We start from the raw sequence: 26,772 nt of genomic DNA, 5'->3' as shown, positions 1-26,772 counted from the left end.
AAACCTATTGAAATTATACATATTTTTAATTGCTCTGAGGCAAGTATTTCACAGTTTAGCAGTGATCGTCAAGAGAGCAACGTGGAAAATAAAACAGAATTCTCTTAATCCAATTACTTTCTTAGTGTTCTTTGCGGAACAACCTATCTGACCGATAGAAGATTATTGCAATATAAGAAAACTTAAAGTTGATTGAGTTTGAAATTCTTATACAATTATCAATTTTCATAGATTATTATATCCCTTAGAATATGATACTTTTGGAGGTTCTACAAGCAAACGTCAAAACTATACTAAATTGATCATATTAGGGTCACCTACCATATATTTTGTATTTATTTTAAAAAAACTTATCAGAATAAGAGCTACAAACCGGTTATGTTGAGACACTTGTGTTTGGAAATGTATCATGCTGCCCTTTGAAAAATTTTGCACCCATCACTATACTTTACCGTAATAATCAATGCACTACCAAAATAAATTTGAAGCAAAAAAGATTTGCGGTTATGTAGAAACTAATATGATAGTCATTTCGATTATAGTTTTCTGTTTCTATTAAAAATTTCTAATTATCTCTGAAAATATATTTCATTTGTTTTTAAAATTTTCAGTTTTGGTTGTTTTAGCCCGATTTCCTATCACGAATCCCATTCGGTCACCATCTACAGGTTCTATCTTTGTCCAACGTTACGAATAAAATTGAAACAGTAAAAAAATAGCCCATAGAGAACGTCATTACGAAACACAAATGGGATATATACACATCATATTTTGTCTATATGTGTGTGTGTGTGTGTATGTGCATACACACATGTATTTACACATATACGTTTTGTAATCCTACTCTTCATTTCAGGGTACTGAAAAAAACACAAAATATCTGGTTATCTAAAATATTCATCAGGGATGACGAATATGCATGTTCTATTTTGAATACGATTTTGACATAATTTAAATAGACCAAGAAATGATTTAAAAACATATACTAAAGAATAATAAGACAAGTTTAAATCAACCTCATACTTAAGCTCCATTACCAGTTATACTATAGAGATATTCGTAAGTAAACTTGTTTAATTTACTGATTAAACATTAACGAATTTTGTAATTTGTAATGTGTTACTTTCAGATATGAAAGAGTATTATGATAAAGTGAGTATTGTAAGACACAGTACATTCTAAGTGTGAACATGGAACAGTATGTACAGCAAAATATTAAATATTTATTAAGGAAATAAATTATTTTGAATTGTCTCTGAATACCGGAATACAATAACAAGGTTCCTTCTTAGTAAGTAAAGGGTAAGCTTCTAGCATAAGAAACTGTATAACCTCTGACACGTGACTGAAAAAAATAAACTTCGAAAAATGTTGGTGGCGTATTCTGGGAAGGTGTTATTAATGATGAGCATGACATTGCTGGCGATGTTGCCTAAGACCGATGAGAGGCCGACACGTGGTAACAGTCCACATACGTAGGATTGTAATACTCCTTCAAAATGATTGTTAAGAATACTTTACCAAGTTTGATTCTGTTAGTAATTTTCAGTTACTGTAAGACATGTTGGACATGATAATGATAGGCTTATGTCTTCGGTAGCATCAATGTATCAATGGTATACTAGAGGAATCTATGTGAAAATTTATTATTTTTGAAATGTTAAGCAGAAGATTTCTTTTTAGAAAAGCAAATATTTTTTTAAAGGGGTTATATAATCAGTTAGATTATACTACTCGTTAACGTTGCTAAGAATGTATATGTATAGCAGAAAATTATTTCAAATAAGATCAGGAAACAATTGGTTTGTTCGTAATTGAACACAGCGAGCTTCGTGTCGTAAACGTTCCATCACAAACAGTTTTTTTATACGTGCAAAACTACATAATCTGACGTTAATACCTGTGTTTATATAGTAAAAAAATGCATTAATGGTCTTTTCACCATAGTTGCTTGTTACTAGTACTTTTCCTCATCGTGTATATTCCTATGTGAGCTATTTGTACAGTTTTGTTTGAATATTACATAAATTCACAGCAAATCCGTTGCAAATTCCCACCGAAAATAAATATAGAAAAAAGCTAAATACATTGCAAATATGCAAACCCCGACATGACTAGAAAACAGACAAGAACTGATATAGTTGAAGTTTGCAAATTGATAAAATGGCGTCACTAGTACAGGAGGAGTTTCTGGTTTGCTTACAGCTTCCCTTTGCTATTTAGCATGTGGTTCACAGCATTTCTGAATGAACGTCAAAAGCTGGCAAATATCAAAAAATATAGGACTGACTATTCGAAGGAAATCCCACTCCTTTACTGTTACGTCTTAATTGCATAACCGGGCTTAGAACAGTAGTATAATCAGGTTCCTTCAAAATAATGCTTGGTAGGAGGCCTAATATTTTTATTAATTTCAGCACAATGGTAAACAAATTTGGTGATGTTCTTGTCGATTTTATACTATTGAAAATCTGTGATTTTTACCTCGTACTTGGTACGAGTGTCGAGGTCTATTGTTTTTATTAATTTAACCACAGTGGTAAACGTATTTTGATTATGTTTTTGTTGATTTTATACTATTGCAACTCTGTGTTTTTTCACCTCATTCTTGGTGCGATTGTTATAATTTCTTACGAGTTAAATTACGTAACATTACATAATATTGTGATGCCCCCTATATTAATCACCCTTTATTGTATTTTTATAAGGTTAAACTTTTGCATCATGCTTATGAAACAGGTTATTACATAACATTACGCAACATTACAAAGGCACAGATGGTAACTTGTTGCATCATGTTTATGCAAACAGATTATTACGTAATATTTTGATGACTTGTGTCTGACGTGGTGTCCTCTGATTAGCTTTTTGTCTCAGATGTTTTTAGGCTACTTAAAGAGTTTTTTGCATTACATTATTTGAATTTATGCAACCTATCTAAATACCACACCAAAATACTCTGCGATAGTTGCAGAGTCTGACATTTTCTTGACATTTTAAAATATATACCAACATGAAAAATAACACTAAAGACCAAACATATTGTGGCATAGTCTTACAAAAACTGAAACGTAATAAAATACTAATCTGTCATGATAAGATGTGACGTGACAGTTGAGTCAGTTTTGCGAGATCAGTTGAAGAGTACGGACGTGTTGTTGCAGTGCTCCTCTATACATTTTTTCATTAGCTAAGCACAGGGGGATATTTTTTATTATATGTATATATTATTTTTTTATACTTAGTACAAATATACATTTTATGTATAATAAAAAATAGCTAATATAAAATAAAACGTCATGATTATTTTTGGGTTTAAAAAGCAACAACATAATCAGCCTGTAGAGAGAATTCCAGTAAACATGGATGTATTTAGAGAAATTTATCATCAATTGAAAGGGTTACTTCTTGTTCATTTGAATAGTATTTGGTCTCATGTTGACGAGGATACCGGAAAGCACTTATTTGTATTTAATAATAACTTATCATCATATAAGTTACCTGTTAGTGGGAAAATTCAAATATACGTTTCTCCACCCAATGCGGCAGTTTTGTACATAGGTCGAAATTTGTATAGAATTAAACATAGTACATTAGTTCCTGATACGTCTTATGATGTGGAAGTTTGTGAATTTTTGTATGCTGAGATAATGGGAGATTATGATAAATTGATTCCTCTGTTTATCGAAATAAGAATAATCTATTCTCTTATTAATATATAAAATTCCTAAAAACAAAAAAAACATGGATATATTTGGTAATAGAAGGCGACAGGAGATTCCAGATAATTCCAGCGAGATTGCCAGTTTAGAAACTAAAAACTAAAGAAACTGAAATCATATTTACTCATATTACAGAATTCGCTAAATCTAAATATTGAAGCAGAGATTACAAATCTTCAAACTCAACTGATTGATGCTATAGTAAAAATTGATGGAGAACTCAAATCTTTGCTTGAGAAATATACTAATTTAGCTTCAATAGATAATCTTCAGAACTTAGAAGAGAATATTGCCAATTTGAAAAAACAACTTGATAAATTTAAACAAATCCAGAGAACGAATACCGAACAGCTGAAACAGCAATTAAATGACCAGGCAAATAGTATTCGTACCGAACTGCAAACCATCATCCAGAATATCAGAACTCAATAAAAATATGAGCAGGTAAATGCTAGTATTGCTAAATTGCAAGAACAGTTTCAATCTTTCGAAGTTCCTACATTGAAAAGTATCAAATCTGAATTACAGACAGATGAACTGCATACAGCTATAACAGAAGTTCAATCGAAACTACAGACATTGGAAAATTTTATCAATAATTTACCTTCACCTTCTGAATTAAATACTATTGCTCGGAGCGTTGCCGGCATCAAATTAAAGTTGGAGACTTATGAAGATTGTGGGAAGATACAAGGTACCTTAACTCACATAGAAGATAATATGGCAACTATGAGAAATGAGCTAACAAGTGTACAGGAAACTCTGGAATCGAAACTGCCTGGTATTACTGATATTCTGGCTATAGTTCAACAGCAAGTTACTAAGCTTGAAAGCTTGAATAATGAATCAGAATTATCGCATTTCCATCATCTTATTGACGACATTCAGAGTAAATTAGAGACACTGCAACAGTCTACACCTACGCAGGATGACATAACGCAACTGCAAGAAATTTTGAAAAATGCAGCTGATGCAACAGAACTCGATGCTATAAAATTAACTCATACCACACTTCAGAATACTGTAGCTGCTTTGCCTACTTCTCAGGAAATCAGAGCTATGAGGAGAGCAGTACATCAAATTTTAAAATCTGAGGATATCAAAAACTTTCAAGCAGAAATTGCTCAAATCAGAGAAACTGTTGCCACTCTCCCCAACAATCAAATAATTAATGAACTACATGCATTTTTTACAGAAATCAGAAGTCAAGTACACGATCTTGCTACCCAGAGTTCTAAATTGAAACTTGTAGAAAATTTACAGGAGATTGTTTCTAATTTACGTTACAAATTACTACAATTAATACACTTGTATGTATTATCTAAAAGTTTAGAACAACCCAAATACCAACAACTCATGAAGCTTTACGAAGGACTGGGCATAGCTACAATTGCATCAACAATAAAACATCTCAACCAATGTTTGAAAAATTCTGTCGTGGTATTCGATGATGTTATTCTGGAAAATCAGAATGAAATTAGAAATATTTTTACACAGGGTCGTCAAAAAGAAAGAGACTGCTTTTATTTAGCTCAAATTTATTCCAAAATTCCAAAACAAATACTACGAGATAATACAAACTTAATCTGTTTGTTTCGTCAAGATCATACTAATTTGAAACATGTATACGATGATTATGTGGGAGGAGACTTAAATTACAACTAATTTTCAAAATTCTGTTCATCTTGTTGGAACAGCGACGATTTTGGATTTGTTACTATCGACATGACTCGGAAACCTAACAATGGTAAATTCAAAAATAAAATCAGCGACTTTTTAAACTTTGAAACGATATAAAATAACCATTAATCAAAACATAAATATGACGAAACATAAAATAGAAGATAATTCGAAATTACGGGAGTACTTGTCCAAACGTTTCAAAGGTTGGAAATCAGAGAAAGGAGGTTTTTACGAACAACACAAGCTTCAAGACCAACCTATTATCGATGCAATTAGTGGTCTTGGTAAAGAGAATAAGAGTGTTACAGAAGAATTTAAAAGCCTCATCAATGAATTGGTACCTCTTACTGCTAAAAATTATGCAGATTTCCCTCCTACTCCATTATCTGGTATTGACACTCCTCTGGTACTAGGGCACCACCTGCTAAAGCAGCTATAGAAGAATCAGAGGAAATTAAGTTGGGTCCCCTGGCAAGGGATATTTGAGTACTGGAAACATCGAAAAAGGTGAGGTATTTGGTTTGTATCCAACTATGGAGGGTAATATAGGTGTAGTATGGAAAATTGGCAAGTCTAAAGTTACATTCGAAGGGGACAACATAAAAATTAATTTGGGTGGGAGAAACAGCTGGTTAAAATATCCTGGTACCGTAGGGCTATGGGAGCTCATTACCAGAAAAAAAAACAATCAAAGAATTTTACAGAAGATGATTATCAAAGTTACTCTGAAATTTTGACACTCTGTGATGCTTTGTACCAAAATAACGATGCCAGTCAAAAGCGTGTGAAATCGAGCATCGGGGATAAATACAAAAATCTGATTAAACCTATCTGGAATCAACTATAAACCGGTAGTGGTATAAAACAATACAATACTTTACCTAAGGAATTTGTATGGGTAAACGTTGTGAGAAAATTCATAGATAGGTTGCTGGTTATAGCATTGGAGGAAAATGCTGGGATCAATAATTTCCATAATGAGAAAATGGGTATTGTAAACATGATTAGTGACAAATTAGCTAATTTTATTGTAAACGATCCTCAAGGTATAGGATACTTAATTAAAATTATCAATACTTTACCTCCTAAATTCTGGAATATATCAGAGCGTCGAGGTTTAATGAATGATACTATTAATAAACTTTCGTTCGAGTTACACGTACCTTGTTACCAATATTGTGGTCCTGGTACAAAACTTGGGAAACGAATAGAAAGAGGGGAAAGGGTTATTAATCCTCTGGATGCAGCTTGCAAAGAACATGATATTGCTTACAACGCACACAAAGATCTGAAGGATCGTAATGTGGCTGATCAAAATTGAAAATGGTAGGTTTTGGAAGATAAGAGCAGAGATGCATCATTGGGTGAAAAAATAACAGCGTTGGCTACAACCATTGCTATGAATACAAGACAAAAATTAGGGTGGGGTTTGTAATATAAATAACATGAAAAATAATAATCATAACAACAACAATATGAAACCAAAAGGAGTTGTATACCAAATACCATATCATGATCTTAAAAATTTAAAACTTAATTCGATTTTAACTAAAAAAACAACAAGAAAAAAAGAAGCAATGTATAACCAAAGGAAATGGATTGAAATTATTACTCAGTACGCCACAATTAAAACGATTGCAAAATTCAAGAAAGAAAACACACAGTGGAGGATTTATATTCAGCATTCCAGCCATCCTGGCTGCATTGGGGGAGTTGGGAGCTTTGCTGGGGCTAGTGCTGCTATTGCTAAAACTGTAATTGATTCGAAAAATAATAAGGCAGAACTAGAAGAGCAGAAGCGTCATAATGTTTCCATGGAGAAACAAATAGGCAAAGGTGTGAAGTCTAGATCACTCAGAAAATTAGATAAAAGAAGAAGATCTTACCAACCAAGACATTTAATCTTTAATTATAATATTTAAAATTAAACATTTCAGGGGTGTGTTATGTCTGATTCTCTCTCTAAAGGTAGTTCTCACTCTCGAGTATGTAGCGTGGTGAATTTGGACAAGTCCGAAAACATTGGTACCCACTGGATATGCTATTATATAAAAAAATGACAATACTTTTATATTCGATTCTTTCGGAGGGGTACCCTCTACAGAATTAATTCGTTACTTGAAACATGTTAAAATTTATTACAACGACGATCGTATTCAAGATTTCGATCAAATTATATGTGACCATGTTTGCATTACGATGCTCAGAATTTTAAATAAAATACCAAACATCAAATTAAAAGTTTTCAAAAAGCTGTATTACATATTAAATATGGGAATTTTTCATCTCTCCAGCGAGACTTCGGTTTTGAAACTACATCTTCAAGATGATATTATCTATCCAAAATCCATATCTCAAAGAGCATTATACAGCATGTATCTGAAACCGAAGAAACTACCTACAACAATAATACATTAGTAGGTAATGAAAAAATAATTATTCCTCCTGGACAGTATAACTTATCTACATTACAATTTGAACTTCCAACCACTGTCTTGCTTTCTCAAAATTCTGTAAGACACAGAGTAGAGATTGTAACTACCAATGAAACAATGGACTTATCTACCATGGGAGAACTTTTAGGATTTGAGAACAATAGCAAATTAGAACCAGGTGTTAGGCACATAGGTAAATTTATAACAAAATTCTTAGCTATTGAGACATTGAATATTCACTGCAACATTGCCAAAGGTATGATTATCAAAGCAGAAGAAAATTCGATTGGCAGTCACAAGGAGACAGGTGTCATTCCTAGATGTAAACCGAATTCGGAATTTATGGGACCTATCTTCTATTCTCCAATCCCACCAGTCTATTTCCCGGTTTCTATTGATAAAGTTAATTACATAGAGATAACAATTACGAATGAGAAAAATGAAATCATTGATTTTGCCGGTGCTAATAGCACTGCAATAATATAAATTAATATTTAAAATATATAAATAAATACCAAATGGAAAATATCGAGAGTTATGAATTACAGTCCTTCCCACCAAACAGGAGGACATTTGCAAATTTGAATCAGCCCAATAAAATGACATCACTGTGGCGGACGGATTCATTCATTCACATAGATGAGATCTGTATATAAAATTTGATATTGTAAAAGAAAGTAATAGTGAAGAATATCCCCTCTCCGGGGCTAATATAAAACTTATAGATAATGTTGTTCCATTCTTATTTTCTCAAATTGAAGTCAGAAAGCATGGTACAGTAATTGACAGGATTGATTGTCCTGGAATTACATCCACTACAGTGGGGACATTGAAACTGTTCAAATCAGAGAGTGCATATTATAAAGTTTGTGGGTTCGAAGCTGGAACAAGAATTCAAGCAAAATGTCACACAGTACTGTTCTCTATGAGATTGCTATTTGGAAATTTGAGTGTCATATTTCGCAGAGCACCCAATGATCATATTGCCATCATGAGATACAAAACTTTAAATGCAGATGGAACAAACTAATGAGGCTAGTTTACCCGAAGCTGCGAAATGAGTGATCCAGTCTATGGAGTTGCGAATGGCTATACTTGAATATGAATCGAATTATGCTCTCAAATACAAAGCCAACATTTTGAAAAATCCTCATATTCCGATACAGTTTTACACATACCAATGCATTCGGAGGTCAGTGGAGGGTAAATTGTTTGAATTTGATCTTACTAATAAGTTCCAATCTTTGCAATATGACATACCAGAGTTTGTAGCTGTGCTGTTTCAGACAATCAGGAAAAGAATAGCAGCCAGTTTGATAATTGTTAAGTTAAAAATGTGTATCTGAAGAATGGCAGAAATGAAGTATTTCCACGTAAAAATTAGAATTTTAATATTACAGAACAAGATTATTTAAAATTATATGAAGCTTATAGTGCATTTAAAAGAGTAACTGATGGTGACATAGATATGAATTATAATCCAGATGATTTCTTAATTCACAGACAATGTTTTTAATCTATGCATCAAAAAGAAAATTGGTAATTATAAATGATCGAACTAATATTAAATTGGTATGTGAATTTCTTGAAACTCTACCTGGAAATACTACATGCAGTGCAATTTTAATTGTGGAGAAATCATATATTTATGATGTTAAAAAGAGTGATACAAAAATTTTAATAGGAGAGAAAAATATATAAAAAATTAAACTACATGAAGATTTTTGTTGTTATTTTCAAAATTTTGGTTTCATGTTTGGTGTATTTTTTTCAAATGTGTTGAGTGCAATTATTATTAACTTCTAAATAAAGTGCCCCGAAGGCAAAGTATGGATTCCACACTCGAGAATACACCTTTTGTCGTCGTGTGGATCCAGGGCTACTTTTTTTATTTTATTCGTTGTAATCTCATGGTTTGAGCTTTGTATTCTACTATCCTCCAGAAGTATCCTCGACTGTAAAGAAAGGCAATCGATATAATCCTGGAATGTTAGTTTGTTTTCCACGGTATCTTTGTACGTTCCTTTTGCTTTCTTCGTGAATCTGCTTTCTGTTCTGAATGTATACATCTTCGAACGCAGACAAGCGAACTCAACAATAATATCACTGTTATACTCATCTTTCAATTTACCGAGAACCTTCTGGTTGCGGGAAGGAATTCCAAATATGTTTGTTTGAGGGTAGGAAGAAGTGTCGAAATACTCAAGCATGGAAAGATGTTTAAGATCTTCGTAGAGGTTAGGTGTTTGTATGTCATAAATAAAACTATCAGTGTCCATGTACAAAATTGACAGCTTATCGTTATAGAAAGGTTTCATAATATTATAATGAAATTCGAACATGTACAGTTTCGACAAGTCGAGAACTGTTGCACCAACGTAAATAGGTTTTCTGAATTTTATCAATTTTATATCTAGATTAAAAAGTGTTAAATTCTCGTAAATTTTTCGCGATTTGAATCTGGGATTAGACACCAATTTTCTACATTTATTGTTATCTGAAACCAATTTTATGTCTATATGCTTTCTGACGTTCTCCATTGTTTTTTCATAAACGGCATTATTCATTAGTTTATAAAAATCTTTATCTAATTCTGAAATGGCAGGTGTTCTGTATCTCGTGTTGGTCTGAATATAAGATTTTAACCATGGAGAGTGTTTGAACTTGAGAATTCTTCTCACATTTACTACCTGAACACCCTTCCCAATCAAAAACTGGATATTCTTGTAGTGGACGACATATCTCTCTTTCCACTCCAGAGTTAACATAAGCTTGCTTTGATTAGAATCAGGTGGACATTTAATTTCGGAAGCCGGAGGTTTATCGGAAAATGTATCATGCAAATTATTTGGAAATTCAATATCCACCTCAATGAACAGACCAAATTCACGATCGTCGAAACGATTAATATCAATTGAAATGGGATCTATTCACTGCAATCCTCCGTAGGGAAGTTTTTGTATCATTGCAAATCCATAGAGATTGTTTACGTCAGCGTAAAATATGTAATTCGAAGGTCGATTTGCATCGTATTGATTCTCAGACATGTGAAGGTTGTTTGCCTGCGTAACTCTGCGAGCATTGCACCATACCTACACGTATCCCTCTTTCTATAAAAAGTAACATGTCCACGTCCGATATCAATTCCAACTTGATCCTGGTCTGGAGCAACATAGCATACCACGCCAATCCAGGAAGACTGTAGAAGTATGTTGGATCTAGTTTATAAATATTTATTGCTGTTTTTCTGAATACCTGAAAAATATCAGCAAGTATTGTTACGTCTAATTTGAGATATGCATCGTGATAATCGCCGAGAATATTCCATCTTCCATATTAATTTCGCATGTTCGTATTCTTCATTCGTAATTCCGGTCTTTTGCAGTTGACTGAAGAATTCTTTTTGAGGTGGGAGAGTGTCATCATCAAATTTAGATTCATCGGTTATATATACGTAAGGATAAATACCTTTACGTTTAATCAGTTCTACGTGTATGTTGGGAAAACCAAATTTAATAATTTTAAATTGTTCGTCAGTAAGTTTACTCACTAAAGCTTCGAGCCTTGCCGATAAGAATTTCAAAGAATCTAGAAACTTCATCTCTAAAATATAATTTGTTCCTGGAATTTTAACTTTTTTACTTATAGAAATATAACGTTCATCGTTTTGAGAAAGAATATCTATTTTTTGGATATTGTATCCAATATTCCTAATTAAAAAGTGGAAGTCGTAATTGTATTCAATGTGAAAAAATATTGGTACGAATTTAGGCTTCTGGATCTTGAGGTTGCAGGTGCTACAGATTCCACTAATGTAGTTTCCTGTGATATGATTATGGTGAAATATTTTCCGATTCTCATCCGTGAAATGTTGATCACACACCGGACACGTTTCAGTGTTATTGTAAGATTGAAGTTCATCGCTAGATAATGGAAGCATTGATTTCGATTGTCATAAGAGGCTGCCATTTTCTCAACCTCCTCCACCATCTTTTTAAAAGAGAGTTCAATAACATTCGGTCCGCGATATATATATGGTTTATCTATCCTATCCTGCCAAGCAACAACATATCCAAAACTATTTGGATCATAAAGCTGGTACGGTGTTGTGGAAGAAAATTCGGGATCCGGATCGCAATAGGACAATGGTTTGAGAAAAACCTCAAAGTCTGCGGTGATAATTGCCGGATGTTCCAACAAGGCCTTGTACATTTTAAATTCTTCGAATTCATTTGCTTTGGGCATTAACATGCGAGCCGGTCTGTTCACTCCACAGTAGATTTTATGTTCAGCAAATTTTTGTTTGGCTTCTTGATTTTGGAAATGTTGGTAATTATGTTGGTCACGATCCTCGAATACGGTTAAACACCTTGGACAAACTTCGATGTGTGTGCACGATGCTTGGTTGTTTGGCTTCTGACTAAGCGGGAGAGTGAACGAATTAGCGTATAATGGTGAACATCATCGCCAGCAATGAGAAGCAGATTGATTTCCACGGTTTCGTCATCAACAATATTAGTTATCTTAACAGGATGCCCAAAATGCTTAACTGAAGTATACGAATATACATTTATAGCTAATCGTTTTCCTTCTCCATTTCGTGCCCTGTTTTCAAACTTTGCTATGTCAGAAATAGTAACAGGGTATTTGATGCCTGTCATAGCATATTCAATCTTGTCTACATATTGTGCTTAATGACTAACCTGTTGCGGATTACTTGAACAATGAACTGGGTGAAGCGCCACTAAAATGCATCACATAAAACACTTATTGTCAGTGTTATGAATATTCAGAACGGCTCTCTTATGCTGAATTTCTACTGGAAGTGGAACGTAGCTGGAAGCAGAAAAAGGTGTAAATTTGTTTACATAAGCGATTAATCTGTGAGGACTTTTGCATAGAAACCAACCCGAACCCTCACAATCGAACTCGTCGTGTTTCCTAATCAATTCACTATTAAAATTAGAATAAAAAACGTTCAAATTATCAGTCTGCCAAATAAAGAACTTGTTTTTTTTTGTTTTGTGAAAAAAAATATTTCTTGTACCATTGGTTTTCACATATTTACAGATTAGATCAACATATACTTTTATGGAGTTGTTTTCCAGTATATTTTTCAAAATATTTATGATAGATGTTTTAATTTCACCCAAGAAACAAGAAATATCACAGCGTTGTTTCGAAGTAAAAAGAAAATCTAGGATTTGGTTGATGAATGCAGATCTAATAGGCGTTTGTTCGTTAGACATCATAATTTGTTTGGAAGTAGAAGCTTCAGTTTCAAGATGATCAATTTTTCTTTTCAATGTTCCATGTACGGTTGATGCAATGCAAATTTTCATGTGTTTACTTAAATTAGCAATGCTAATTTTTTTTCCACATTGAGGACAAGGCTTAGTAGGTAAAAAACGATTTATGGTTGAACCTGTTTCGCTACATCTTGCCTTATGCTTGCTAATATTAGTTTTGGAGATTAATTTCCCACAAATAGCACATTTGATGAACTTGGTAGATAGAATTTTTTTTATATGCTTTTCTAGAGAAAACGCAAATCGAAAAGATTAAGTAAATAACAACAAGACGCACAATTGACTCAAAATTCAATGAGAGAATTACAATAATTGATAGAATGTAACTTAAAAAAACAATAGTTATATTTATAATAGAATTTTTCAGCTTAGGTATTTATATATAAATTTTCTCGGGAAAATACAAAAAAACGCACAATTAAGTCAAAATTAAATCTATGTGAAAAAAACACTTAAATCACCTTCAAAATAAAATAAAATTAAATCACATTCAAAATAAAATAAATATTTGTACTACGTATAAAAAATAAATAATAATTACGATAAAATTTTTAGCTACGTTATTTATACAATGTGATTCTAAAGGTATAGTACAAACGAAAACCACAGATACCTCCCATGAAATAGAGCCGAAAGTTCCCCTTCCACTTTGCCGAGAGATGCCTCCGTGAGGAGCTAGACAACGCCGAAAACGTGTGAAAATGAACTTCACACCTCTGTACAGCCAGTACCAGTGAAGATAGAAAGGCGGAACAAACGAAGTCAAAAGGAACACCAAAGTCGCCCATCCGTGTGGCAGCTGCGCAACGCATGCGCATGGGGTTCCACAAAGGAAATAGGAGTGTCCCGCAAGACAAGTGAAGGGAAAGGGTAACGATCGACAACGGTAGGGACAAAAGAAGCAATGAAGCATGAAGTAACAATTGCACAGCGGGAAACAAACACATGCAGCGCGTGGGGAGTCCCCAAACACAGTGGGGAGACACTGCAGCAAGAACAAAGCACGGTACAACCAAAGAGAAAGAGGACCGGACGGGGAATGGTACCTGTCAAGGAGACAACAAATGCGGGACGAGGGATTCCCCGTAGCAGCACCGAGGGGATGTCACACAGAGGTCGTGCGCCAGCAGGACAAACACAGCAACTACGGGCACAGGAGGTTTATTGCCACGCAAAGGTGCACTTACAGATAGGAATAGTACGTAGTACGTAGTCGTACCCCGGACTGACGTTGTTACAAAAGTTGCTCAAATTGACGACCACCACATTCAATGCAGGCATTGCAGCGTCGCAGGAAATTCTGGCGAACCCTATCAAAAATCCCTGGCATGGTACACACCTCGGCCGATTCTGCAAGTATCCGCGCTACCAATGTTTCCTTGTCAGGCACCGGGGTCTCATAGACGAGGGTTTTCACGTGGCCCCACAAGAAGAAATCCATTGGTGTGAGGTCAGGCGAACGGGCGGGCCAGGGGACGGGGCCCTCTCTGCCGATCCAGCTCTGTGGGTAGGTACGGTGCAAAAGGGTTCGCACTGTGCCATCAAAATGTGCAGGCGCTCCATCCAATTGAAACCACATACGATGTCGCACGTTGAGGGGCACATCTTCTAGCAGCTCTGGAAGGACTGATGCAAGAAAGGTGCGATAGAGGCGGCCATTTAAACGTGGTGGCAGTAGGTATGGACCGATAATCTGTTCATCGATGATACCTGCCCATGATATTCACTGCAAACTGGGTCTGATGGTGCACCTCGACTGCTGCATGTGGATTTTCATAATCCCACACATGGCTGTTTCGGCAATTGAAGATACCCTCACGGGTGAATGTTGCCTCGTCCGTGAAAAGCACATGGCGCACAAAACAGGGATCGTCGATACAAAACTGCAACAGTCGTTGACAGAATTCCACACGTCGTGGGTAATCCCCAGCCTGCAACGCGTGGACTCGCTGTGGATGATAGGGATACAGCAGATCATCATGAAGGACACGCCACACTGTCGACCGTGATACTCCCACTGCACGTGCAATGCTACGGGTGCTAGTGGACGGTGTGTCGTCCACGCGAGCAAGTACGTCCTCCTCGACCGCCGCGGTGCGCACATGTCTTGGGTGACCGACATGATGGCCTGCACGTAACACACCCGATTCACCAAGGGTACGGTGCACGTTCGAAAACAACCTGCTGTCGGGTTGTCGCCTCTCCGGATACCGTCCGCGATAAAGGCGTGCAGCTGCTCGGTCATTGCCATCTGCAAGGCCGTAGACAATATGCATGTCCCTCAGTTCTACAAATGTGTAGCGTTCCATGGTACGGTGAGGATAGTGCCAATTATGGAATACTGTACTGCAGTGCACAGGTGGCACACACACACACACTGGTCACAACGGCTTCGAAACAACGTACTCAATTGTCGTACGTCAAGCACACCACCACCGCACCGGCTCTTTCACTGACACGCTCCCTGACGCTGCACTTCCAATCAGCCCACACGTCCGCACGGCGCTGTGGTACAATCAGCTGACGTTCCTGAGCCACCCGTGCCTGTGCTCTTCACTACCTGACCACTGCCGTTACGTGGGGCCATGTATTCTGGGGCCTTGTCATCGTGGAACACATGTAGCGTCCTTCATTCTTGCCCCATTCACCCACAACACGTACTTCGTCCGTCTTGCTCGAGCCGACGGGGAGCACTACGTACGATCGTGTGGTGATTGTGTACACCAATGTGGGGTAACCCAGCAGTTGAACAGACGTGCATACCCCCACGTAGCTTCATTACACGATTGTACCACGCAGTTTGTCTGTCCAGCCTTGCTCGGCCCGGTCTCACACCCACGCGGCAGTGTGCGGCTGCGGTGGTGTCAGGCCACGCTTGGTTTCGGAGCAGAAGGCTGCGGCCGAGGAGGGACTCGAGTTGTTCGGCTGGGGTTGCCGCGTCAGGTCTGGGAACGGTGGATCTGGTGATTGGGATGGAAACATTCCGACCTCGTCCATTAGTGTCGTCCACCGTACGGAGTGGTGGGGTCCGTACGACACTCCAGCAGCCTTTCGCCCGCTCCCGCCCAGCGATGTGCCTCCGGCTTCATTTCTAAGAGGCTGATTGGGCCCCATCACGACGTTTGTTACAACGTCAGTACGGGGTACGTGGTCCTATCTGTACGTGCACCTATCATTAGCAATAACCTCCTGTGCCCGTAGTTGCTGTGTTTGTCCTGCTGGCGCACGACCTCTGTGTGACATCCCCTCGGTGCTGCTACGGGGAATCCCTCGTCCCGCATTTGTTGTCTCCTTGGCAGGTACCATTCCCCGTTCGGTCCTCTTTCTCTTTTGTTGCACCGTGCTTTGTTCTTGCTGCGGTGTCTCGCCACTGTGTTTTGGGGACTCCCCTTGCGCTGCACCGCCAGCGCCGCCATTTCTGCCCCGAACCATGTACGCGTCTGTTGCCTGTCGAGTGTCACGGACCACTTTGCTTGCTTTCTCGGTGTGTTTTTACATCCTACGTCGTCCTCCCGTGGTTCTGCAACCCCGCACTACTTTTCTCGACTGCACTGCTTCAGTCATGGTGGTTGTTTCCCGCTGTGTAATTGTTACTTCATGCTTCATAGCTTCTTTTCTCCCTACCGTTGTCGATCGCTACCCTTTCCCTTCACTTGTCTTGCGGGACACTCCTATTTCCTTTGTGGAACCCCATGCGCATGCGTTGCGCAGCTGCCGCCTAGTGTTTTTCGGATGGGCAACTTTGGTGTTCCTTTTGACTTCGTTTGTTCCGCCTTTCTATCTTCACTGGTACTGGCTGTACAGAGGTGTGAAGTTCATTTTCACACGTTTTCGGCGTTGTCTAGCTCCTCACGGAGGCATCTCTCGGCAAAGTGGAAGGGGAACTTTCGGCTCTATTTCATGGGAGGTATCTGTGGTTTTCGTTTGTACTATACCTTTAGAATCACCCTGTATAGAATTTTTCCGAAGACAAGAAATAACATCATATCACATCAAAACTAAATCTGATCAAAATTACTAAAAAACACTTGAAATACCTTTAAACTTGAAGTAATAAATAGTATGTAGATTTAAAATAAGTTAAAAAACTTAGCTTTTATCAAAAAATAAGGAGCACTGCAACTACACCTCCGTACTCTTCAACTACTCTCACAATACTGACTGATCTGTAATGCGAAAACTCTTTAAGTAACCTAAGCACAAAACCATGTTAAAAAACAGAAGACACCACGTCAGATACAAGTCATCATAATATTGCGTAATAACCTGTTTGCATAAACATGATGCAACACGTTACCATCTGTGCCATTGTAATGTTGAGTAATGTTATGTAATAACCTCTTGCATAAGCATGATGCAATAGTTTACCCTTAAAAAATGCAATAAAGGGAGATTAATATAGGGTTCATCACAATATTATGTAATGTTACGTAATTTATGCAATAGTATAAAATCAACAAAAACATCATCAAAATACGTTTACCACTGTGGTTAAATTAATAAAAACAATAGACCTCGACACTCGTACCAAGCACGAGGTAAAAAATCACAGATTTGCAATAGTATAAAATCGACAAAAAACATCATCAAAATAGGTTTACCATTGTGCTTAAATTAATAAAAATAATAGGCCTCGTACCAAGTATTATTTTGAAGGAACCTGATTATAATACTTATAACAGTTTTTGTAAGCGCATCCTTCACCAAAAATGGTAGTCACAGGGCACTGCCAGTATCACAACCGTGTGAATGTGCAACGACTCCTTTAAAATGTCCTGCGATGAATAAGTGACAAACCTGCTCAGTTGTTTCTCACTGCCAAACATTTTTGATTGGTAAATTTATATGCCATCTAAATACTTAATATTTTCAACAAATCACCATCTCTATCATTGTTATTTTTTGAAAAAATTATAATACACAGTGGGTGCACAGCAATTAGTATACTAGTGATAAATATCACGCAAGAATGGTTTAAATATAATTTACTACATCGAAACGTAACATGTGTTCTTTTTTGCAGAAAATTTGTAATAATACAAATTGACTAACAGCAAATAATGTATTATTGTTGACTAGAAGTCAAGACTAAGAAGTGCTTTACATATAACACTAGTTTCAAAGAAGTTGATACCGTACATATGTATTGTAATATTAATTTCACTTCCATTTAATTTAAAATATACAAAAAATTAAAACTGCAAAACATTCCCAAAATTTTTGTTTCAGCTACTGAATCGTACGAGTAAGATATTTTATTTATCTCCAGATTTCACACTAAACTATCAACTGCTATTTTCTTTTCTATCCGTAGAAAATGTCATTATAAGTTACCATTTTGGTAACTATGGAAACTATTTTTCAATAAATTTTGTTTTCTACCATAATAAAATTTACAGATTTAATGATTAGCTCCATGCTGGTAATACGAATCGTACCTAAAAAATGTTTCAGGTATAAGCACTGCTCTACACTTGTCAGACACAATAGTAGTTCTTATTTCTTTTTACGAACGCTGTAATAACCATGAGTCACTTAGTAATTTTTCCAGCTTCATTGAAATATTTTTTATTAAACAAATATTTTTTGCAATATGGTTTAAGCAGAGATATCTACGAAATTTTGGTGTTTCTTCTGGCATTTTTAATGCATATTTTGCTTTTCTGTGACATATATGTACTTGATGTATCCAATCATTTATTTAATTTTATGTGAAAGTCACATGTATTATTCACATTTGATTAGCGGAACATTATTTTCATGTTTCCTAACATCTGCTTATAATCATTGTTTATATATCACCTCCGAAATAACTCCATGTTACGTACTACTGTCTGGTGTGAAAGAGTTGTTTTAAGACTTGACTTAAGTTTTCGGCACATTTCATTACAAGATGTTTCCGTATGCAGCTGCTCTCAAAATAAAAATAAGTTTGTTAATTGAACTGCATGAAACAGATTGAGGAAGAATCATTAAATTAATGAGAATTTTCTTTGGAGAAATGCTGAATGTAAATATTATAAAACTATCTCTTCCAAGAACAATTATTTTCTTCTTAATTACGTTTATATTTAAACTATATATGTGTAAATTATCCATAATTAACCAGTTTCTCGCTAGTGTCTGCATCTAGTTAACTTACGTGTATGTATAATGTGTGTGTGTGTGTGTGTGTGTGTACGTATAAACTTAAACTTCAGTGAAGTAAATATCACACGAGGAACATATCAAGGCAGGTATATGATTATAGCAGTATTTTAAAATAATTATAAAAATGTATTCGTGTAAGAAGAAAGTTCTATATATTTTTAGTTTTATTTTTACTTCTTACTCAATTCAAGTATACAGTGGCTAATTTAATCATTGAGACCATATACAAATGAGAAAACTTCCCTAACTGTCGCAAAGAAGAGGTAATGCCCGTTCCAAGCGAAATCCTGCTTGACTTGTATATATAAGCCATATTCGGGTTATTTTTCTGCAAATTTTACATAATAAATTAGTTTTGTGCGTGCCCAACTGACGATCCTGAAGTTCTGAACAAAATTCTGAGTATTCTAAGTATTTCTTCATGTTGGCTAAGGATGGTGAACTCGATTTATAAATTTCAATGTCAAAAGTTTACAAGGCGGGAAAATTTAAAGAGACTAATTTAAAAGGTGGAAATTTTACATAACAAACTAGTTCTGTTATAAACGCAATTGGAAGTTCGTGACTGCGTGTGAACTGGAGAACTTTATATTTAAGTATAGCTGAATATATGATATATTACGGTCTTCGCTATCATTGACAAGCATCCAGTCAATAGCTCATACCGCTTTGCTTACCGCTCTCCATATAATATTATTCTGTTATTTACCTAAAATATGATCTTTATGAGTCAAGAAACAATTATTTTGTTAATATTCGTCTCCTAGTACATTAAAGAGTACACAAGTTTAATTCCGAGAACTTTTCTAACGATGGAAGCGGCTCCGGCGCCCACCCAGCGTCGAATGACATGGGTACCTGGGGGAAACCCTGGGGGGTAAAGGCGGTCAGGGTAATGATGCTGATCACATCACCCCCACTCACGACCGGATCAAGAAAGTGTGGGGCGTTACCCCCACACCCCCTATACGCCTTCATGGCGTCTTGCTAAGCACAGGGGAGCACTTTACCTTTTTCACCTACACAAGTTTTAAGTATCACCGTGTCCGGAAGGTGTAAGATCATACTTGAAGCGAGCATCATCCGAGAATGGTCTGGCAGTGCGGTCTTGAAGTCGTGGACTGGAAGTGAAAGTCTTTCGAATTGCTGCTCTTCGACTGCAGCGCCAAACACGATCAGTAAATAAAAATGAGAACACCTTGTTTCCCCGCGTTTTGAAAACTTGTTTTTCACCCTATAAATCACATAGCATTATCAAATATTCTTACACATACATTTCCACAAGTTATAAGAACTTCAACCAACAATTTGCTGGCCTATAACGTATATCTAATCTGTGGTTCTGGCTTTGTACCTCCGTGATTTCAAACAAATGAACAACGAGTGCAGAAATTACGTGATCAAGTCTGCAACGATCTGTACTCCGAGCTGTGGTCTCGATAGCTTGTGTACTTGGCGCTTTCGAACCGCAGTAGGTGTTGTCACTTTCGTCAAGACCATGCTTCAAATCTGTACTTCATACCTTTCGGACACATCCTATCTTTATCATGTAGTGAAAGGTTTGAAAGCTTGAGAGTCTGTTCAACCATTCAGTCCCAAACAGCGTTAGAAGAGCATCTGTAAGGGGTCTGTTGAAAGAGGAGTGACCACGGCTCTCGGTTTGTAATGCAGGGGTATGTCAGATGAATTTCGAGTGGGTCATATAGCATTGGTTTTCGTTGATCCCACAATAAACTTTGGGCCTAGTCCATATAAACCGATCTGACATTAAAGTATACCTAAAATTAACTTTGAAGAATACATTTAAGTGATAAGCATCAGTCATAAGAATGAATATATTGATAAAGCTGTATTAAATAAGAAAAATATGATAAAAAAACATCGGCAAAAAAGGGAGGGATTTCCCATATTAAAGATACCTATACTTTTTTCACTGCTCCTACAAATACGTTTAATACCAGTGTTGATGATTCTCTGAATAGATCCGTATATATTTTAAAATTAATTTTATTCAAAGATTTAACTCCAGTGTATAACACTAAGAAATAAATTACGCATTTCTTTTGAACTTCGTAAATTTCCTCATCAGCATGACTTACAAAGATTAATTCCCAAGAATCATAATCTTGAAGTAAATAAGGAAATAATAATCAAATTTGTCGTACGTTCAGGTGATCAGAAGAAAGTCGACCACTTGGGACACTGTAGATATTCTCTGGTATATATATATATATATATATATATATATATATATATATATATATATATATATATATATATATATATATATATACAGATACACACACACATTGTCATGGGAAGGCGAACGAGCATTAAAAGCTAAAAGTAAAATCCAAAGTTTAACTCAAGCACACTGACCCAGCGACAATAACAAAATTCCTCACGATAGACAGAATCTAGCTTTCAACTACAGGATTGCTCTTCCTGATCGAAAGAGGGAAGTAGTGTCACGGTATGTTGCAAGCTCATCAGAGTCACGGCACGGAGCGAATCGGATAAGTACCCCAGATCTTTGGAAACATCAAGAGGATCCAATGATTCTCGTGGCCACCGTTCAGGTGCTGACAAAACGGCTCCGTGGAACTTGCTCCGGTGTAACTTCCGCCGACAAGAAAAACCGCGGAAACACAGTGATCAATGGGGAAGTTGTGCCGAAGACGCATTGTTGCCAACTTGAAATCAAATACCTCAAATCGTCGAAGATAATAAATATACAGATACCAATGCAGAACCATACTTGTTGCTTATATTTCCAAGTTACATACATTAGAAATCATAATTGTTAACATAATTTCGTTACATAACATTGATCATTGGTCGTTCTACATTCTACAGAAAGTACATTATCAAACAAATGACAAACATTATCAAACTCTTCGAACATACCCCAAGCTTCGAAGACATCTCCTCAAGTCCCCTGATTTCTCATAATCCTGTAGAATGTTCCTCATCCTTTGATCCAAACTGACGGCACACTTTCATCGCTTTCCACGAACTCCTCGTAACTCAATGTTCTTCAGTACAGTCGTCTAATGGCATGCATCTTCTTTCAACTTACCGAGGAAAGAAAGAAGTTAGGCTGTCTCTTACCAATGGAAGAATTTAACTTTCGATGCCATCTCTCAACACTGCTGTTAGTTCTGTGACGTTGGTTGTGGCAATTCCACGCAGGATTTTTTGTTTGCCAAGCCATGTATCAACTAAATAATCGTTGAACTGTGTAATCTTGCTGCTTTGAAGCGAATTATCCATGATTGTAATTGACCCCAGCTTCGAGATCAGTAACTGAGAGATGTGCCAATGAAGCCCACATCTTGACATGTCGTCTAATATCTTCGCTCCCGGTGTACTCTCTACTTAGACCCACTCTCTGAACTGCCCTCCACGGAGCATAGTGGAAGTGGAAATTACATCTCCTTATATCTAATGCAGGCCAAGCATCCTGTGCTGCGGAAAGTCTTGCAGATTCGAAGTCCATCATTATGGTATTGGGATTTAACCCCGGACATCATCCTTTGCTAAATTAAAAAGTCGTAGATAAGTGTAACGTTTCTTATCTGTACGAAGAGCGTACACTGCTGGTATAACACAAGTCACCTCGTCAGTACTCCCTGCATCTAAGTGAATAGTATGCAAGTGAGTGAACTATTTTGGACAATTGTCGAATGTTCCGTCGGCAAAGGCACAATTGGTATTTTCCATAAAATTCCTTACTCCCTCTGTAACAAACATGAGAATTCTGGAGCCACCAGTGGAATCAACCTGCAGAAAACTTTTCCCGTCAAAATACCTCAATTGTTCCTCCTGGATGAAAATGTCCTCTGCCTTCTCTGTTCTTGCCTGACACCCAGAGAGGCTTTACGTAGCTTGTTCAAGCCCGACTTTACCGACGAATACATGGTAAGTTCGGAACCATTTCGTAACTGTTATCCTGTACAGCTTTCATCTGTTGCAAGAACACTTCTGGAACAGGTACACCTACATCTTCCGGTACTCTCTTCCTACAAACAGTCAGTGCCTTCCTCACTTCAGCTGCTGCTATATTTGGTACACATGTATGGTCCTTTTGCGAAATAATTGTTTCTCCATTTGTTGATATTGTCGCCGGACAACCCCTCTTCTCGTTCAGGCAGGCCTGAAATAACGTAAAAAATGGTTATATGGTGTACGGTTGCTATTAATTAATTAATTAGTTCTATTAACTACAACAAAACAAGAAAAAGATTATTATTACAATTTTTAAAGAGACTTACCCATAGCACTGATCCCTTGTTGCTCCTCTTGAAGCGAATGTTGAACTCCATTTCTCACTCAAGTATTGAAGTACTTACAAGTCTGGTATATATATATATATTGTCCTGTTAGTATTTCTTTAAGTAGGAAAAGTGAAAGGAGTATTTCTATTCGTATGGAAAAGTGACAGGTGTTTTTCTATTGGCTTATCCTATTATATTCGTAGAAAGAAATGAGAAGAACAGTTAAAGGAATGTAAGTCGGGTTGGCAACACTTACCGCAAAATCCATCCCGGCGCAAATTCTACGCGGCGCAAATTCCACTGGCGCAAATTCCACCGGCGCAAATTCCACGAGTGCTCGTCCTACTTCCTTACCTCTTCACTGAGTCAAGGGATTCTACCCACAACCTGTAAAAACCAGTTGAACTTTGTTTTACTGCTACGTTCCTAAGTGACATCCCTAAGTGACACAACAGAAAATTATCTGCCCGGTCACCCTTCCGCAAAGATTTTTACATATTTCCTCCTGTTAGGAAAACATTGAAAAAATTAATCAATTCATCAACTACAATCTAGCGGGACACAGTAAAGCACTTCATTTCTCGCTTCAGATTTGAAGATTTGAAGTTCGCCTTCTTTTAGAAGAAGTGAATGTCTTTCTATGTGAAATTATCTCCACTTTCTTAACTTTCTTCTGTCTCGTTTTACATTAAAATACATCTTTCCTGTTTAACTGAATGTTCCTGCCTTTTTAAATACTTTTTATGGGTGTTGCATGTCACTATTATTGATGTTTCTGTACATAGAGAGAGAGCTTGTGTAGCACTGAATTCCCATTTCCACTATTTTCGCACTTCGTTCTGAGTAAAGTGGTATGATACCCGATGCACCACTCTGGATAAGGAATTAATTGTAGTTGCAAAAATATGCAGAAATAACATCAACGATATCTAACAATATTATTTCTTCATTTTCTTTAATAGTAATGTTTGTGCATTTCGATGTAGGTAAGTTGTAACATATTTGTTCTTTTAAGATGTACTTGTTAATGTTGATTAGTTTCTTTAAAATACTGATTTCGGATATTAAAATAGGAGATATGAAATATGAATTAACGGGAGAGGGAGGGACGCTGTGGAAAGGCCCCAAACAGACCCAAGCATCAATGGAAACAGAGGTAGATTTGTGCAAGGTTTTTAAAATTACATGAGGTTGAGTCGTTTGCTTGTGTATTCAAAATGCATACATATGATGACGTAAAGTTGGCTCATATGAACATAACCTACGTAAATTCACATGGGAGTGTTGCTGTTGTAGAGTTTCTGTTGTAAGTCCACTTTATGCACAGATTCGCAATCATTTTGTTGCAAAATGAAGCAATAATTCGTGAATATATAACAGCGGGACAGAGCACCCTGTCAAAAATTATAATATCTTCTGAACGGTAAATAAGATACAAAAATGTTCAAGTTCACTACATGGAAATTCATAGGCCGAATCGAATGGTTGTGTATCGAAAATGCATTGTTTTCAGAGGTGTCTCAATCCAAACTAGGTCTCCCAACTGACAATAAGACGCCATATCTGCTGTATCGTGGATAGAAATTAACAAAACATATATTTTCTTTCTTTCAGACGTTGCAACCTATAGCGGGTGCACGGCATTTTGCAGTAAGTAAAATACTGATTTTGTACCTTCAGCATCTTGTTAAGTACTTCGTTATGTCATCTGCAATTGGCTTTACCTGAACAGTCCCAATGTTTGTTTATTCTTGTGTTAACTTTGTATATTGCATAGTTCATATTTAACATAGTAATCATGCTGTTTGCTTATTTTTTAAATGTTACAATGAAAAATGCTTGGCAACGGTACAGATTAACACCCATTGGACAGCAGCAGGGTCTAGATCTTCTCGCATTCACCCGCCTTGTAGTTCAGAATTATTTGGGTAGGTACACACAAGAGCTTCCAAGGCAGTCACGAGTATCCACAACTGGGAAGAAACGAGTTGACGATAATATTCGACTAGATGGTGTTCTTCGCATCTTAGAAACCAACAAAACACAAATACGATGTAGAGAGTGCAAGTAGAATACTTGGAAAAAGTGCAGAAAATGCAACATGGGATGTCACATCAAATGTTTTGAAGGGTTTCAGTAGTGCAGGTGGCCCGGTTCACGGACATCAAGTGGCAAAAACCTTAAAAACTCACTTTCTCTCCACGTTCCGCGCCTCATTTATTGCGCTGACGATGTTTCACAGCGTAGAAAACAGCACCAAAACATCAAAAACTCACTTTACTCATTTGGGGATCACGAAAACCTCAAAACCTCATTTTCCCTCACTTATTGTGCTGACGATGTTTCACAGCGAAGAAAACAGCACCAAAAAACCTCAAAAAAACTCACTTTTTCTTATTTATTGCGCTGACACAGCGTGATGAGTAAATGCGCGAATTTCTTCCGGAATATCTTTCAGCTCGTACATCTGACCGTACATGCTGTTCATCATCAATTTAGCCGTGTTCTGTTTGGCGTCCATTTCGAGCAGTTTGCCCGGCGGCAAGGTCTTCTTCTCGCAGTTCTTGACTTCCTTGATTTTTTTACGCAGGGTTATGATCTTGCGGATGCACGTGGCGCGTTGAGCGTGTCGGGCGAGAAATACACGTGAAGATCCGCTTCCGTGCAGCCGGTTGGGGATTCGTGTTGCCACGATAAACATCGACTTCCGTGCCTGGCGGAACGGACGTTCCGGTGTGGAATTCGCGCCATTCCAAGTTCACGTTGAAAGGGGAGAGTCCAGCTGCAACCATGTGACGCTCGGGTAGAGTTACGTAAAATCCAGCACCAAAATAATCTCGTCCTCCGTCCTGTTCTTGAGCGCCACGTTCATGTTGGAGGGTTACGGTGCACGTAGCCCCCGACCAAACTTGTGGTGGTACTCGAGATGCTGCCGGGAGAAACACAAACATCGCCCGTTCTGCAATGCTTTGCTAAAATAGTAATGCGAGAGATGCAAGTTGAGTTGGTGCCCGCGAACCTGGTCCGCGCGCAGCACGCTCTGGCAGCACGTGGAGACGATCGTTTGCACGAGTCCGTTTTTCAGAAACAACCGTCCCTCACAAGCATCGAATCCTTGGGACGTTGTATTGCAATAAATCGTCTATCTTGTTTTTCTCGTAGAGCGTTTGCACGGTTTCGCCCTCGGGCATCATCT

At 37.1% G+C, this 26,772-nt stretch overlaps 1 long non-coding RNA gene across 1 annotated transcript; it reads left to right on the top strand.

The window, feature by feature from the left end:
• The first annotated feature begins 1,128 nt into the window (after positions 1–1,128).
• Positions 1,129–25,229, top strand: LOC145982450 (uncharacterized). The gene is made up of 4 exons (XR_014441054.1): positions 1,129–1,152; positions 18,379–18,394; positions 24,539–24,562; positions 25,191–25,229. It is a non-coding gene; the product is annotated as an uncharacterized LOC145982450 (long non-coding RNA).
• The last annotated feature ends 1,543 nt before the right edge of the window (positions 25,230–26,772 follow it).

Source organism: Lepisma saccharinum, unplaced genomic scaffold (genome assembly GCF_977018435.1).
Source record: "Lepisma saccharinum unplaced genomic scaffold, izLepSacc3.1 HAP1_SCAFFOLD_173, whole genome shotgun sequence".
NCBI classification, from domain to species: Eukaryota; Metazoa; Arthropoda; class Insecta; order Zygentoma; family Lepismatidae; genus Lepisma; species Lepisma saccharinum.
This window is presented reverse-complemented; position numbering and strand designations above follow the sequence as displayed.